This window comes from Watersipora subatra, chromosome 4 (assembly GCF_963576615.1).
Source record: "Watersipora subatra chromosome 4, tzWatSuba1.1, whole genome shotgun sequence".
NCBI classification, from domain to species: domain Eukaryota; kingdom Metazoa; phylum Bryozoa; class Gymnolaemata; order Cheilostomatida; family Watersiporidae; genus Watersipora; species Watersipora subatra.
In genome coordinates, this window is record NC_088711.1 from 35,881,993 (window position 1) to 35,895,787 (window position 13,795).

Below are 13,795 nucleotides of genomic sequence, written 5' to 3' on the forward strand. Positions count from 1 at the left end.
CTCACAGGTCCGATGCATTTGCAAACAAGTCTTAACATATCCTGGCTCACAAAAATAATAATTGTTCATACAGGTTTATGGGAATATTTGATACATGAGTATGTACTGATGTCATCAGTAACTTGAAGCGAATTTGGTTTTGATGCCTTCAAAGGTTTAAATAGCACATCATAATTACTTGCAGCAGACTTGCCTTTGTTGAGCTGGGTATATATTACACACTACGACTCGACTCATATAGTGGTAATGACTGTGTGAAATAGTTCAGCCTTTGCCAACAAAGGTAGAATCGTAAATAAACTGATAAAACGTAATGCATCTTTCTAAAAAAAGAAACTAGCACGGGTTTACGAATGCCAACTGAGCAAAGGTGTGTACTAAGTTGGGGTTATCTGTTCACTGAGCGACTTAACACAAAGCCTACAACTTATATTGATACATAATTCAATATAAAGTAGTAGTGTGAGTTCGTGTGAACAGCTACCAGTGTGAGAAGGCAAGGAGGTGGTACAAAGGAGCAAAGATTAAATGCAGTTCATCAGCATTGGCGAACGATATTACTCATATTAGCCTCTTCGTAACAGTGATCAATCAACAAATCACTTGGCTGGTGGTACATGTTTGAAAGATATTATGTGAGGTCAAATAACATTTGTACCACGGTTTATTTTTGCAACACACACGTGCATGTAAAAGTAGCTGTCTCAACGCTGTTAGTTATTCTGCTTTATGGGAAAAATATTCTAAAATTACAACATATTCCAAATAAAAAACCTCTATTTGCAGGCAAGATAATTTTAACAACATGTAAGTAGAGTCAAGTACCATCTCTTGTGGCCCTCAACAGCACCAGCATTGTAGACAAAACTATCAATGCTGTTGTGATAGTCTACCTTTTGTCTTGTTAACCAAATAAAAAAATATCGGTTAAGGTTTACGATATGGCTAATGCAGGTAGTTCTACGTTTTCATACAGTACTGTAGTGAATTTTTGTGTGTGCTTCTCACTAGTTGAGCGAATTACTGCACTTGCAAACACTATTATGTGGGATCTATTACAAGTTGGCTGATATTAATAAGTTTGATTATATACATGTAAACATGGCTGTATACTATGAAGTAGGGGGTACAGCTGGCTTTTGAATTTCCATTCTGGTGGAAATATTCTGCTCAGCAGATTCTCTTGCAGGTAGCTGTAAGATTTTAATACATGTTTTTTATAAGCATCATCGATAAACAACAGAGTATTAATATTGCTAGTCACCAAAGTTCCTGACTGAACACGTGCTCTCATTGCCTCTGTATCAGAGTAATATAACCTGCTGTATGACACCAAAAAGGAATTGGTAGAAAACAAAAAAGTGATTAGTAGAAGAAAGAAAAGGATTACTATTTGCCATGACTCTTCAGTAGTCCTATTCAACAGCCCTACTTAAATAAATCAGGTAAGTGCAACAGGGTATAACGATCCCATTGCTGCCACTATTGTAGTAAATATTTTTGCGTGTGCCTCTCGCTAGTAGAGCAAATTCTGCACTTGCAAACACTACTATGTGGAATCTATTACAAGTTGGCTGATATTACCATGTTTAATTATATAAATATGGCTGTATTCGTGTACTACCTGTTTTGATCAATGACTCAGTAACACTTGTGATTAGCTGTTGTTAGTGCAAGAGTATAAGGAAAAATCAAAGACCATGTGCAGACCAAAACAACAACAATATAGTCTTTAACAAATTTATACTTGCCACCAAAAAGAAAATAAGCCTACGTACAAAACTCAAAACTTTACGGATAACAATATCAAACAAATGAGCAAATTAGCAGCTACAGTCTTTCATGTATATCAAATGAATGTCGAGTCACTCGTCCAAAGCTTTCCTTTTCCTTTAACCTTGCGGAGCCCCTTGTGTTAAATTTAACACATCAATCTGGTTGAAGTCATAAATGGCTTTCATATGCATCAATTTGCTAATTCTTTATTAACCCATTAAGCCCAATGTGTTATCTTTACCACACAAGCCAAAAAGTTTGATTTGTTGGTTGCTCTTTGTGGTTTCCTGCTAATTCCCACATGGCTTCAAACTGCATGGTGTAAAATAGCTTGATATGTGCCAAATTTTGCAAGGTTATAAGGCTAGTAGAATTTGAACAATTATGGAATTACACAAACAGAACGTTCAATTTCTGCATTATTGCCATTAACATTAATTCTGTAATGTTAAGTTCAAAAAAAATGAATTTCAAAAATAAACTAGTATGTGGCCATTTACTATTACTAGTAAAGCATTATCATTACATTTCTAAAAAAAATATTGTTCACAACTCAATGACAACAATGATATACAGCCCCCACATGGGGGCTGTATATCATTGATGACAATGATATACAGCCCCCACATGGGGGCTGTATATCATTGATGACAATAATATACAGCCCCCACATGGGGGCTGTATATCATTGATGACAATTAAAGAATTAACATTAAAGAATTAATGTTAAGTCCATTAAAAATCTAAAATTCAAACTAATGAAGTTGAATATTTTTTCTGACTCAATAAACAAATCAAAACCAGCAGGAAAAAATGTTCACCTTTGGGCTCCGCAGGGTTAATTCCTCGACTTTTCCTGAAGAAGAAAAGCAAGCAATTTTCTAATTATCCTAACCGTAGCTTGTTTATAAGCCGGTGTTCATAAAGAATAATAGTAACCTCATTGCTTACAGTTGACAAACCAGTGTGGAACACAGTCTATCAATAGCTTTGCAAGATTCAATGAGAAGCTAACTTTCAGGAAAGGCAAATAGGCTATAGGCCGAGCAGACAAAAGAGCTCTAGAAATGATGTTCCGTTAGCACCCCTTTTCAATGGCAATTTCTGCAGTGAACTAGACTAATTTTGGTATGGAAAATTCAAAACTGAAGAGTTGCCACAGCTGCCATTCTCACTTATATGAGAAATTTGATAAAAATGATATTTTAGGATTTATCTCTCCTGTAAATAAGATTCCTTCCATAGAAGCATTAGATTTGTAACTTTTTATCATAATTATTTTGCTGTGATTTAGAATGTCAGAGGTAAAGTCAAAATTCATCTTCTATCTATTTTCGAACATTCCATATCCTACGATTGTTACACCCTCATGTAAACTATATACATGTATATGTATATACGTTTATGTATATGTTGTTGAATATGTACTAGTTGTTGACATTGACCAGTCATTGTCTTGTATTTGTATAAAGCCGTTGTCAGAATCTTTGTTCATATTGGCTTACTCATCTGTTATGCAATTATTATGTAATAATCCTTTTACTCTCTTGTCTCACTTATGTAGTAAGTCAGTTGCTGTTTAGCTTTCAAATATACATGGTTATACATATATACATATACATATACAGGTTATGGGCTCAGACAGGCAACCGAAGAAGCTGTACACAAGTTTATCACTCATCATGGCAACACATTTTCATTGCACAGTAGCTCACCCTGGCTAATTCACTCTGGAGCATCGCGTCATATGTCACCTAACAGGGAAAGTTTTAATAGCTACAAGAAGCTAGAACATATAGAAATGGTCAGCCTAGGTGATGGTCGAACAGTTGAAGCTGTGGGAGTTGGTGCTGTAAAAGTGATGCTAAAGCTCAATAGTAGAGTTCAATGTGCAGCTGTATTTTACAATGTACTTCATGTCCCTCAGCTAGCTAGCAATTTATTTTCAGTTCGAGCTGCCACTAAGAAAGGCTACATTGTTCAGTTCGGTCATACTCGATGTTGGATTAAAGATGCTAATGGTTGAGTTAGGGCCATGGGATCACTAGCTAATAAGCTGTTCAGTCTAGACTGTGTACAAACTGAAACTCAATACGCAAACACTGTTAGCGCAGAGATTTGGCATCAATGTCTAGTACATGTGAATGACGCTAATGTGAAAAAACTGAGCAAAGGAAATAGTTTGTGATACAAGCTTACCTGCAACAAACATTCCCTTCTGTGAAGGCTGTGCTGAAGGGAAAATGACTCGTAAACCTTTCAAACCTGTGGGAGATATCAAGGCTACCCGTAAGCTAAAACTAGTACATTCCGATGTTTGTACAATGGAAACAGAATCAATTGGAGGTAGCAAATATTTTGTTACTTTTATAGACGATTTTTCTAGACGCTGTGCTGTGTATTTTCTTAGAAACAAATCTGAGGTATCTGAGAAGTTCAAAGAGTTTGAAACATATACAGCTAACCAATCTGGAGAAACCATTCAAACACTGAGATCAGATAGAGGTGGTGAATACTTGTCTCAAGAATTTACCGACTAATTGAAATCTAAAGGTATTCATCATGAACTCACATCGGCCTACTCAGCGGAACAAAATGGTGTTGCTGAGCGAATGAATAGAACTCTGTGTGAAGCAGCCCGTTCAATGTTGTACCATGCTAAATTGCCAAAGCAATACTGGGCTGAGACCATTTCTACTGCTGCCTACGTTAGAAATCGGCTTCCCACTTCTTCACACAAGAATGATCTCACACCGTATGAGAAATGGTATGAACGCAAACCCAACATAGACAATCTAAGGGTGCTTGGATGTATTGCTTATGCTCGTATTTCAGATCAACTACGACAGAAACTTGACAAGAAGTGCCAGAAGCTAAGGTTTATAGGATACAGCAAACAGTCAAAGGTATACCGCCTGCTTGATGAATCGACTGGTAAAGTCACTACTAGACGAGACGTGGTATTTGATGAAACAAACTTTACAAACACCGTTAAACCATCATGTGACCAATATACAAAGCAGAAATCTATTGTTGTTGAACATTCAGTAAATGAACAGACAACTCCTAGTTTCTCTGGGCAATGCATGGTGAAGGGCAACAGCGACGATTATCTGCTCGCAAACGTAGACCTCCGGTTCGCTATGGAATTGATGAGTATGTAAGCCAGGCTCAACATGTCAAAACTATGTGGGAGTGTTGAATATGTACTAGTTGTTGACATTGACCAGTCATTATCTTGTATTTGTATATAGCTGTTGTCAGACTCTTTGTTCATATTGGCTTACTCATCTGTTATGTAATTATTATGTAATAATCCTTTTACTCTCTTTTCTCACTTATGTAGTAAGTAAGTTGCTGTTTAGCTTTCAAATATACATGAATAACACATGTGTGTAGAATTGTATGGTTTAATAGCTTTATTTTACAAAAACAATTCAAAACACTATAATTATGTTTTATAACTTGACACTGATGAATCATAGAAAATAATAAGATACAAGATAAGTGCATTCATGGTTTGGGCTTTGACATGACTTGTGTAGCCCAGATACATGGCTCTCAAGAAATTAATTTGATAAACATTGACTAAGTGCACAGATCAAACACTTAGTCACTGTGTAGAAAGCTGGAAAAACTTTTAAAGAGACTTTTTAAAGAGCCTGAAAGGTCTGTTTCCAATGGTGTATGCCTTAAAGTTGTCTGCAAGGGCTACTAGATTCACAGAACATATGCTATCACAGACTAACAACAGTAAGATTGAGCTTGTTATGAGAAAACACAGTGAGGTGAGTGAGTATTTCTTTTAGATTTGTGATACGTTATCACTCAAACATTTAAGGTGAGATAATGGGACTCATAATTGTTCTATAAAATAATTATGTGATTTAATTACACAATTAATAATTATTATTAAGATGAAAGGAATGCTGACATGGTAATGTGTGCAAACCATTAGTGGTGGCTACTGATCAAGATGCTTGTATTCAGTTTGAAAAATAACTAAATTTTGATCCAGCCAGGCATTAATCATTAGTCTTGCCCTTGTTTATCGAGTGGACAAATCATGCGTGTATTCAATCTAGTTTATTGGCTACTATCACCTGACTAAGTGATAGTGATTTCCCCAGTCAATGTTGTCCTGGCATTCATTTAGCTACATGAAGAGAGTCGGAAACCTGCTACTCACGGTACACCTTGTCAAGATGAAGATGAGTCACCAAAGAAAATCACAAGATCCAATTATATTATGTTGTTCACTTACACGTATCAAGACCTACATTTAAACATATATGCATGATTTTTGAAAAGAAGGTGCAGTACTGCTCACTTAAATCAACTACTCGCAAAACTGTCTTTCATGTGGCCAAAACTGTGTCTGCTGGTATGTCCATATATCCTGTAAATTAACCTAAGATATGATTTCTTCAGTTGCTTTGACTACGATTAAGTAATTGATAAGTAATTGATAAGCAGTGCCTTGTATTGTTTTCCAGACCAACTTGCACTGATATGGCACCAATGACTGACATCATATAGCCCTACAAGCAACTATGGCCCTCACAACGAATTTAAACTCCTATTGCCAACTTCAAGCATTATTTCACCTAAACAACTTGCTAATTTTGTGAGTGGTGCACCTGTCTACATATGCAGATGGATCGAAGAATGCTGCTACCATCAAACAGGAAGAACATGTACTTTGTAGAACTTTGATCAAGATGTGGTTGCTTTAAAGATGGCCTCTCATAACAAGTGTTATGACCAGAATATCTGCGTAATGCTCGATACACAACTGCGTAAGTGGTGACAATGTTAATCAGTCTTGCCTCAACAGAATCAATTAAGATTTTTCACTACTTACCTATGGTATCTTGGAATTTTTTATGTAAGGGAACAAGCAGCGGCGAGCTGTGCCTCTAACTGCAGTTTGTGGATATTACAGCCCAGGTTCCCAGAGGGCAACTGAGTTAGAAACCTTCTCAATGGACTAGTTCATATCTATGGCAGACATGATCGAACTACCATAAATGCAGTGACTCCAAGCTATTGAGGATGTGGGGCCATCCTTATGGATGTCTTGAGGCTTATCCAAGCCCTGCCTGCCATTGCCATTCCTTCAACATTCCGTCAACTTGCTGATACTATTCTCGATGTGCTTATTGCTCATGCTAAGAAGTACAATGCTGCTTGTGTGGATTTTGTGATCGAAAACTATTGCAAGAATAAAGCTACTAAGGCTACTATGCTCGGAGATGAACTTCCAATGTGAAAATCTTATAGGTTCGCATGGTTTCTCTGGCTGTGATGCAGGGGCAACTTTATTCTCTCTCAGGGAAATTTCTGGGCAACCTTATACTCTCTGTGAGACCTACACATGCAGACTCTATGGCCAAGAAGATAGCACCCAAGAAAATGGCACAGACTTATACTGACTAAGGAACAGGCTTTTTGTGTTTAGGTCTAGGCCAGTCAGTCCCTCCCTCCCTCCCTTCAATCGCTGAAAAACCATGTGCATTGTGTCAATTATGTAGCAGCTATACCTACATGCATATGGAAAGAGTCAACAACACAACTTGCCAATGCACCATTTCCTTCTTTACACCGGTGGATACTGGGTAAGGAAAATGATGAGTATGCAGTAAAGTGTCGTACCAAAATCATCGCCCCCACCTGATATCCTACAGGCAGTTTTATGGGAGTGTCAAAAATCCAGGTGCCGAGGATACTGATGTGCCCGTATCATGGCAGAGCTGCCTTACACAGAGCTTTGCACATGCGTGCACTGAAACAAAACTGTAGCAGGAGTAGCAGAGGATGCCGATGATGAGGAAAATGACTAAGAACTCAATATATCGAACAAGTAGTTAGGATATGCAATATTTTGAAATATCCCAGCTCATTTTGTAAGACTGTTGACATTAGCTACTAATACTACTACTAATAATAATGCTAATAATAACCACCAATTATTATTTTCGATGATTAATCAGTGTCAGGTTATAAAACATAATTATAGTGTTTTTAATATTTTTTGTAAAATAAAGCTATTAAACCATACAATTATACACACATTTACATATACGTATATACATGTATATAGTTTACATGTGGGTGTAACAATTGTATGATATGGAATGTTCGAAAGTAGATAGAAGATGAATTTTGATTTTACCAATGACATCCTAAATCACAGCAAAATAATTATGATGAAAGGTTGCAAATCTGATGCTTCTATGAGAAGAACACTATTTACAGGGGAGATAAATCCTAAAGCATCATTTCTATCAAATTTCTCATAGAAGTGGGAATGGCAGCTGTGGCAACTTTTCAGTTTTGATTTCGTCATACCAAAATTTGTCTGAATCACTGCAGAAATTGCCGCTGAAAGGGGGTGCCAACGAAAATGCAAGATAAACTGCCTTTACTTGGCGGGTACTTGGCCTACGGCCTAAAAGACGGTCAGATCTAAAAAAGATAACGATTTGTGAGTTTCTAGCCGCAATTCCTAAATCGGTTGCGGAATGTACACAAAAATAAATTTTGGCGCCTACAATATAACTGAACGTTGACAAGGTCGTTTCTACGGAACTACAAAACTGCTAATGCTAGTTGTACTGCGTAGTTGTAGTAGGCTGTTGTCGTAAATGGTTTTTAGTATACTCTTGAATAGGGCTTGTACATTGATACTATTATTATTACAAACTATTATATATGTACTACATTGCAAAGCAGTTATTTTATATGACTACAGCAAGTTTTGGCTTGCCCATAAAACAGTTATACTTTTTCTTCTAATTACAATACAAATTAGAACCTGACTTTTCAGCAATTATTAGCCTAGCTACAAAACAATAATATTTCTATTAAATAAATGTTAGAAACTGACTTTTCAGCAATTATTAGCCCAGCTACAAAACAGATATATTTCTATTAAATACATATTGGAACTTGTCTTTTCAGCAATTATTAGCCCAGCTACAAAACAGTTATCTTATTTCAACTTCATGGACTTGAAGAGCAAGTATTAGACTGGCTACATAAAAGTTTTATGACTTTATACAAACTAAAGCTTAGAGTTATGAGAAGGTATTATCATTGTATGTTGTATGTAAAAGTTATATACTATTTAGATTTACATAGCATTTCTCAACGAAATATAATATGTACCAAATAGAAAAACCATTGAAAAAGTTGAATACACCAAGTTGCAAAATTGTGTAAAGAAAAAGTACACACTGAGTACAGCTGAGTACACACTGCCTTGATGCATATTCCACTAATGCAAACAAACTGACTAGAAATACAGGATGGCTAAACTATATAAATGTATGCAACATAAAAGTTAATAAAACAGTAGTTAGTACTGAATCAGGGCATCAAATAAAAGGTAATACACTATAATAGTCCAGTGTGAACAAACAATAAAATTTTGTTTTAAAACATATTGAAGATATGCCAGTTATCCGCATACATGTGTACATTGGAAAGCATAACAGGAAAGCATATGTTTAGCTATGCGTAATGGATTTTTCCATACCATAATATGTTGGAGATGGCCTACTATTGTCATCATCTGGAGTCAACTTTTTACACCATGACTCGTAAGCTTCTAGTACAGCTGGACTCAGTCTAATAAGTTGCCGACTAATGACCGGATAGTCAGAGCTACTCTCTTTAAGATAATATAAAATGGTCTCATTTACCATCTGAATACCATATATATATGTTCCAGATATATGCTCCTGTCGACAATGTTCGTAATCTTCGGCTGGAACTACATTAAATACACCAAAACTAGTATGGTGTGTTTTATAGCGCTTCAGGTACTTGATTTTATAATACATAAGCTGAGCATCTAGTGAGACAGCAGGAAATTCCACAGGGTTTTCTGTAAGCTCCTTGCCATTCCAGTTGGTAGCTTCATGATCTTCTGTTGTCGTGAAACACTTCACTGCTCCTTCTCTGGTGGATTCTTCCTTGGCTATTACACAAATAAATAAATAGAAAACGTTACAGACTACTCCACAAAGTTTTGATCTAGTTAACCCTTTGCTTACAAAATCCATAAAAGCCCGGAATACGAGCATTGTCTCAGCGTACGGATCTGGAAATAATTCGGCCTTCGATAGACCTTTTTTAAAATATATTATTTATTAAAAAAACAGCATTAAAATGAGTAATTTGATCAATTTCCGTCGGCTTTGTAATACTGTTTTGAGGTTATAAATAATACCTAATACACATGTGCAAGCAATACACTTTGCAAAGATGTGTTCTTTTATGGAAATCTATTCATCATGAACACACGCGGTTGTTCAAGCTCTGCTAAAAAAGTTTGTTTAGAGAAGACATCGACTGGTTTGGAAATGAAGAAAAGGATATCAGGTCGGAATAATGTGGGGTAGACGATGAAAGTGAAAAATAAGATCAACAGGGTGAATTGGATTGCGAAAGTGAGAATGAAACGGCCGGCGATGAAACCGGGAGTATTTACGGATTTCAAAGAGGAGCTGACTTAAAACAAAAAATTACATTTTGCTGACAGCTTGGCAGGAGTAAGTTCGAATTTTTAAACAGGTAAGTATTTTTAACATTTAAAGCTTTTTATAACATCGGCCATTATAAATGTTATATTTAACGAAACGAATAAATATGGCCTCCAAAAACATTGCGATGCTTCGGAGCCTGTTGATGGTAAAGATATTTGGCGAGTTATTTATTTAGTTTTGCATATAAGTATTTTCAAAAAGCCTACTCTGTTGTCTTACTGGTCCACAATCCTTTATTATCTACGTTGATTTTTAATAAAATTAAAAATAGAAAGAAAAATAGAAGCAAGTTTACTTTCTACTGTGCATTTTGCTGACAATTTTGAACAGCCTGCTAGCAATAGATTTTTCAAGTTAGAAGATCTTTTTGCCATGATATGCGACCGGTTATATTCTGTTTCACTGCCTGGTAAATTCATATCTATAGATGAAAGCTTGCTGGCTTGGAAAGGATGACTTGGACAACCAGTTTCTTTGCAAACTCTTGCAAACATATGACACCGTGCAGATGCTTATCATAAACCATTTTCACAGAGTTATTGCTTCCAAAAATGTATTTGTTATCGATGTTTTATGATAGAAAGGTGGCAACATTGACACATCACAATGTTGATAGAAATATTCACAGACGAATAACTTTGCAGGGACGATCTACAGGGAATAAATGGCTGCCTGTTGAGAAATTTCTAAGCTTTCAAATGCATATTCATTTATAGCTCTATTCCAATTTGCATGTACGTTATAGCGAAGTTTAGGCGACATTGTCAGGCCTCCATTTTTCGCTGGTCTTTTGGGTCACGCACTGAGAATTTCGAGTGGCGCTCCCGCAATGCATCGGAGCTCATAACTCCACTTTCAATGCTCTTTGACGACCAATTTTTTTTGCAAATTGTTGAGAACCTATGAATCCGTGCATGTATTATTTATACAACATTGCCAATTACCTTTATCAATTAGGAAAATACAATTGAAAATGGTGTATAAAAAAAATTAATAGCTTCAACAAATTGAGACTTTTGCTGGAAAGCATTTGCAAGCTATCTGCATAGAAAAATATCAGCTTGTAGAGAAATTTCTCAGCTTTCCTATGCATATTAATTTATGTAACTATCAGAATAGTGATGTAAGTTACTGCAGTTTTTATGCAGTCATGCCGAAGGCTCAAATCGCCCTAGTAATTGCCTCCGTACGCTGGTATTTTCCCGGCCGTAAGCGCGCCGTAGCCAAAGGGTTAAGAACATGCATTAGATATATATAAAGCAGGTAATGTCCATAGATACCAACACTATACTATTTAAAGATATCAGAATAGTATTCTCATGCTCTAGATTGGTGAACACAGTAAAATAATTTTTATGTATTATTATGATACAAATATAAAACTTGTTAGCCTGTATGTGACTTACATCTTCAACCTACCTGCTTCAATAGAGAGCTTGATATCCGCCAATGCTCGACCATCTTCCTAACATAAATAAAGACAACTGGTTAAAAACGAAATTCAATGCAAAAATGTTAAAAAGTTGTTCAGGTTGAGAAAATTAAACCAAATAAGTGAGGAAGTATCTTAACATCTATTTACATACAAGATATACAGATGTGCTAAATCTGCTGGGAATAGTTATTGTTTCACATACCTTTATACTTGCCAATAATTCTTTACGGTATGTGGAAGGATTTAAAGACATATCACCATCTTTTCTATTTTCTAGCTCAAACGATTCAACATATCGTTGCGCATGCTGAAAATATTAATAACATTATAAAAATGGAGATTCTTAGAATTATTCTTTAGTAAGTTTACAACAACAACAAAAATGTGCCGAATATCTAGAAAGTTCAAGATTATTGCATAACCCCCTACAAGGAATCACACTAATTTTGGTGAAAAAACATTGTGGTTAACAGTGAAAATTGACAGAATAGGACTAGGTTCCTTAGTAATAGTTAATGTGTAGATAAATAATCCAACCAGACGTTTCCTACTGATAATTGTTGAAGTCTTGAGACCTCTACGAATGAGAGTGTCACTCACCTTGATAACATACAGTCCACAGCTTCACCTTGGTAACATAGTCCACAGCTTACACAATCTTTCTGTTGCATAGCCGCCATCTCACTATCTGTCACAGCATAATCAGCAAACCTCTCATCAACAGAAACAAGCTTCCTGTAAATATTGTTGCTAACAGTGATCTTTTGGATTAAACCATTTATGCTAGAATGCAAAGGCAATAACTGTTGCTTTTTGTAAGATTTACCGACAAACCTAGTGAAGGATTTCATGCCCACCTTTTTTCAATGGTCTGTTGTCCTTTGTAAGAAAGAGAGTCCTTGAATGAATTTTTCAAAGTTTCCTATCTACCAGCTGCAAACAGAGTACCGTATACAACTTGTATATAAAGCTATGCAAGCTAATGCAAGTTGCATGTTATAGATACACGCAGAGCAAGTATTTCCGTGTCTACAAAACAGTTATCTTATTCAAGTTACATGCTATATAAAAGATGTGCTGTTTTAAATTTTTAAAACAATTATAATAACTATGCACAGCCATGCAACACTAATTGTTCTAAAAATTAATATCTTGACATAGTCTTTTAGTATAAAAGTGCAGCATAAGAATACTAACCATTAGGGAGTAGTGACTTCGCTCAGAATCATGTCTTGGTACTATAATAATGTCAGCAGGCTGGTCTAATGCGTTAGTGAGACTATCATGGATCAGCAGAGCATGAAACTGAAAATAAACATTTGATAAAGATAAAAAAGTTAACGAATAATACAATATGGCAAAATCTTTTCTGCTCCGTTAAGCGTTGCATAATAAGTTTATAAAATATATATTTTGTTGATGTAGCAAAAATTATGATAAAATTAATCCCATGATGAACTTTTACCGCTGATTAAATGAAATAGAGATACATTGACAGCATCACGTCACATCAACTTTAGATCACAACCTCAGAAAGACATCCCTTGATTGTTGATTTCGACTTGGAAATCGCCAGTTTTATGCCAACATCTACCACCTAAAATAATTAAAATAAAATCTAGAACTTGATCCAATATTTCGAAGGAAAATTACAATTAGAAATTTAACAGACTGCACTAGAAGACACTGTTGCCACACAAACTGTCATCAAGAACATAGTTGCTTATAAAACATCTGTCTAGAATCTATTTTTAGCAGCGTAACATTTTATTAAGAACAGTAAACCTTTTTGGTATTTTTTCAATGTATTATGTTTTTATCACTCTTTTATATACCTTATATTTCTAGTATCTAGAATAAATCTAGGCATTTCCAGCACCAGCAAAACACCAGTAACCATTCTTTAATGCCAGTAATCATTCTTAATTTACAAGAAGAAGAGTTTTGACTACAAGCGTGCAGCACGATGCTGGCCTACGATGCCGCTCGCATTAGAAATGCAAAAAAGAAACATATATTGCCCGCTAGAGCA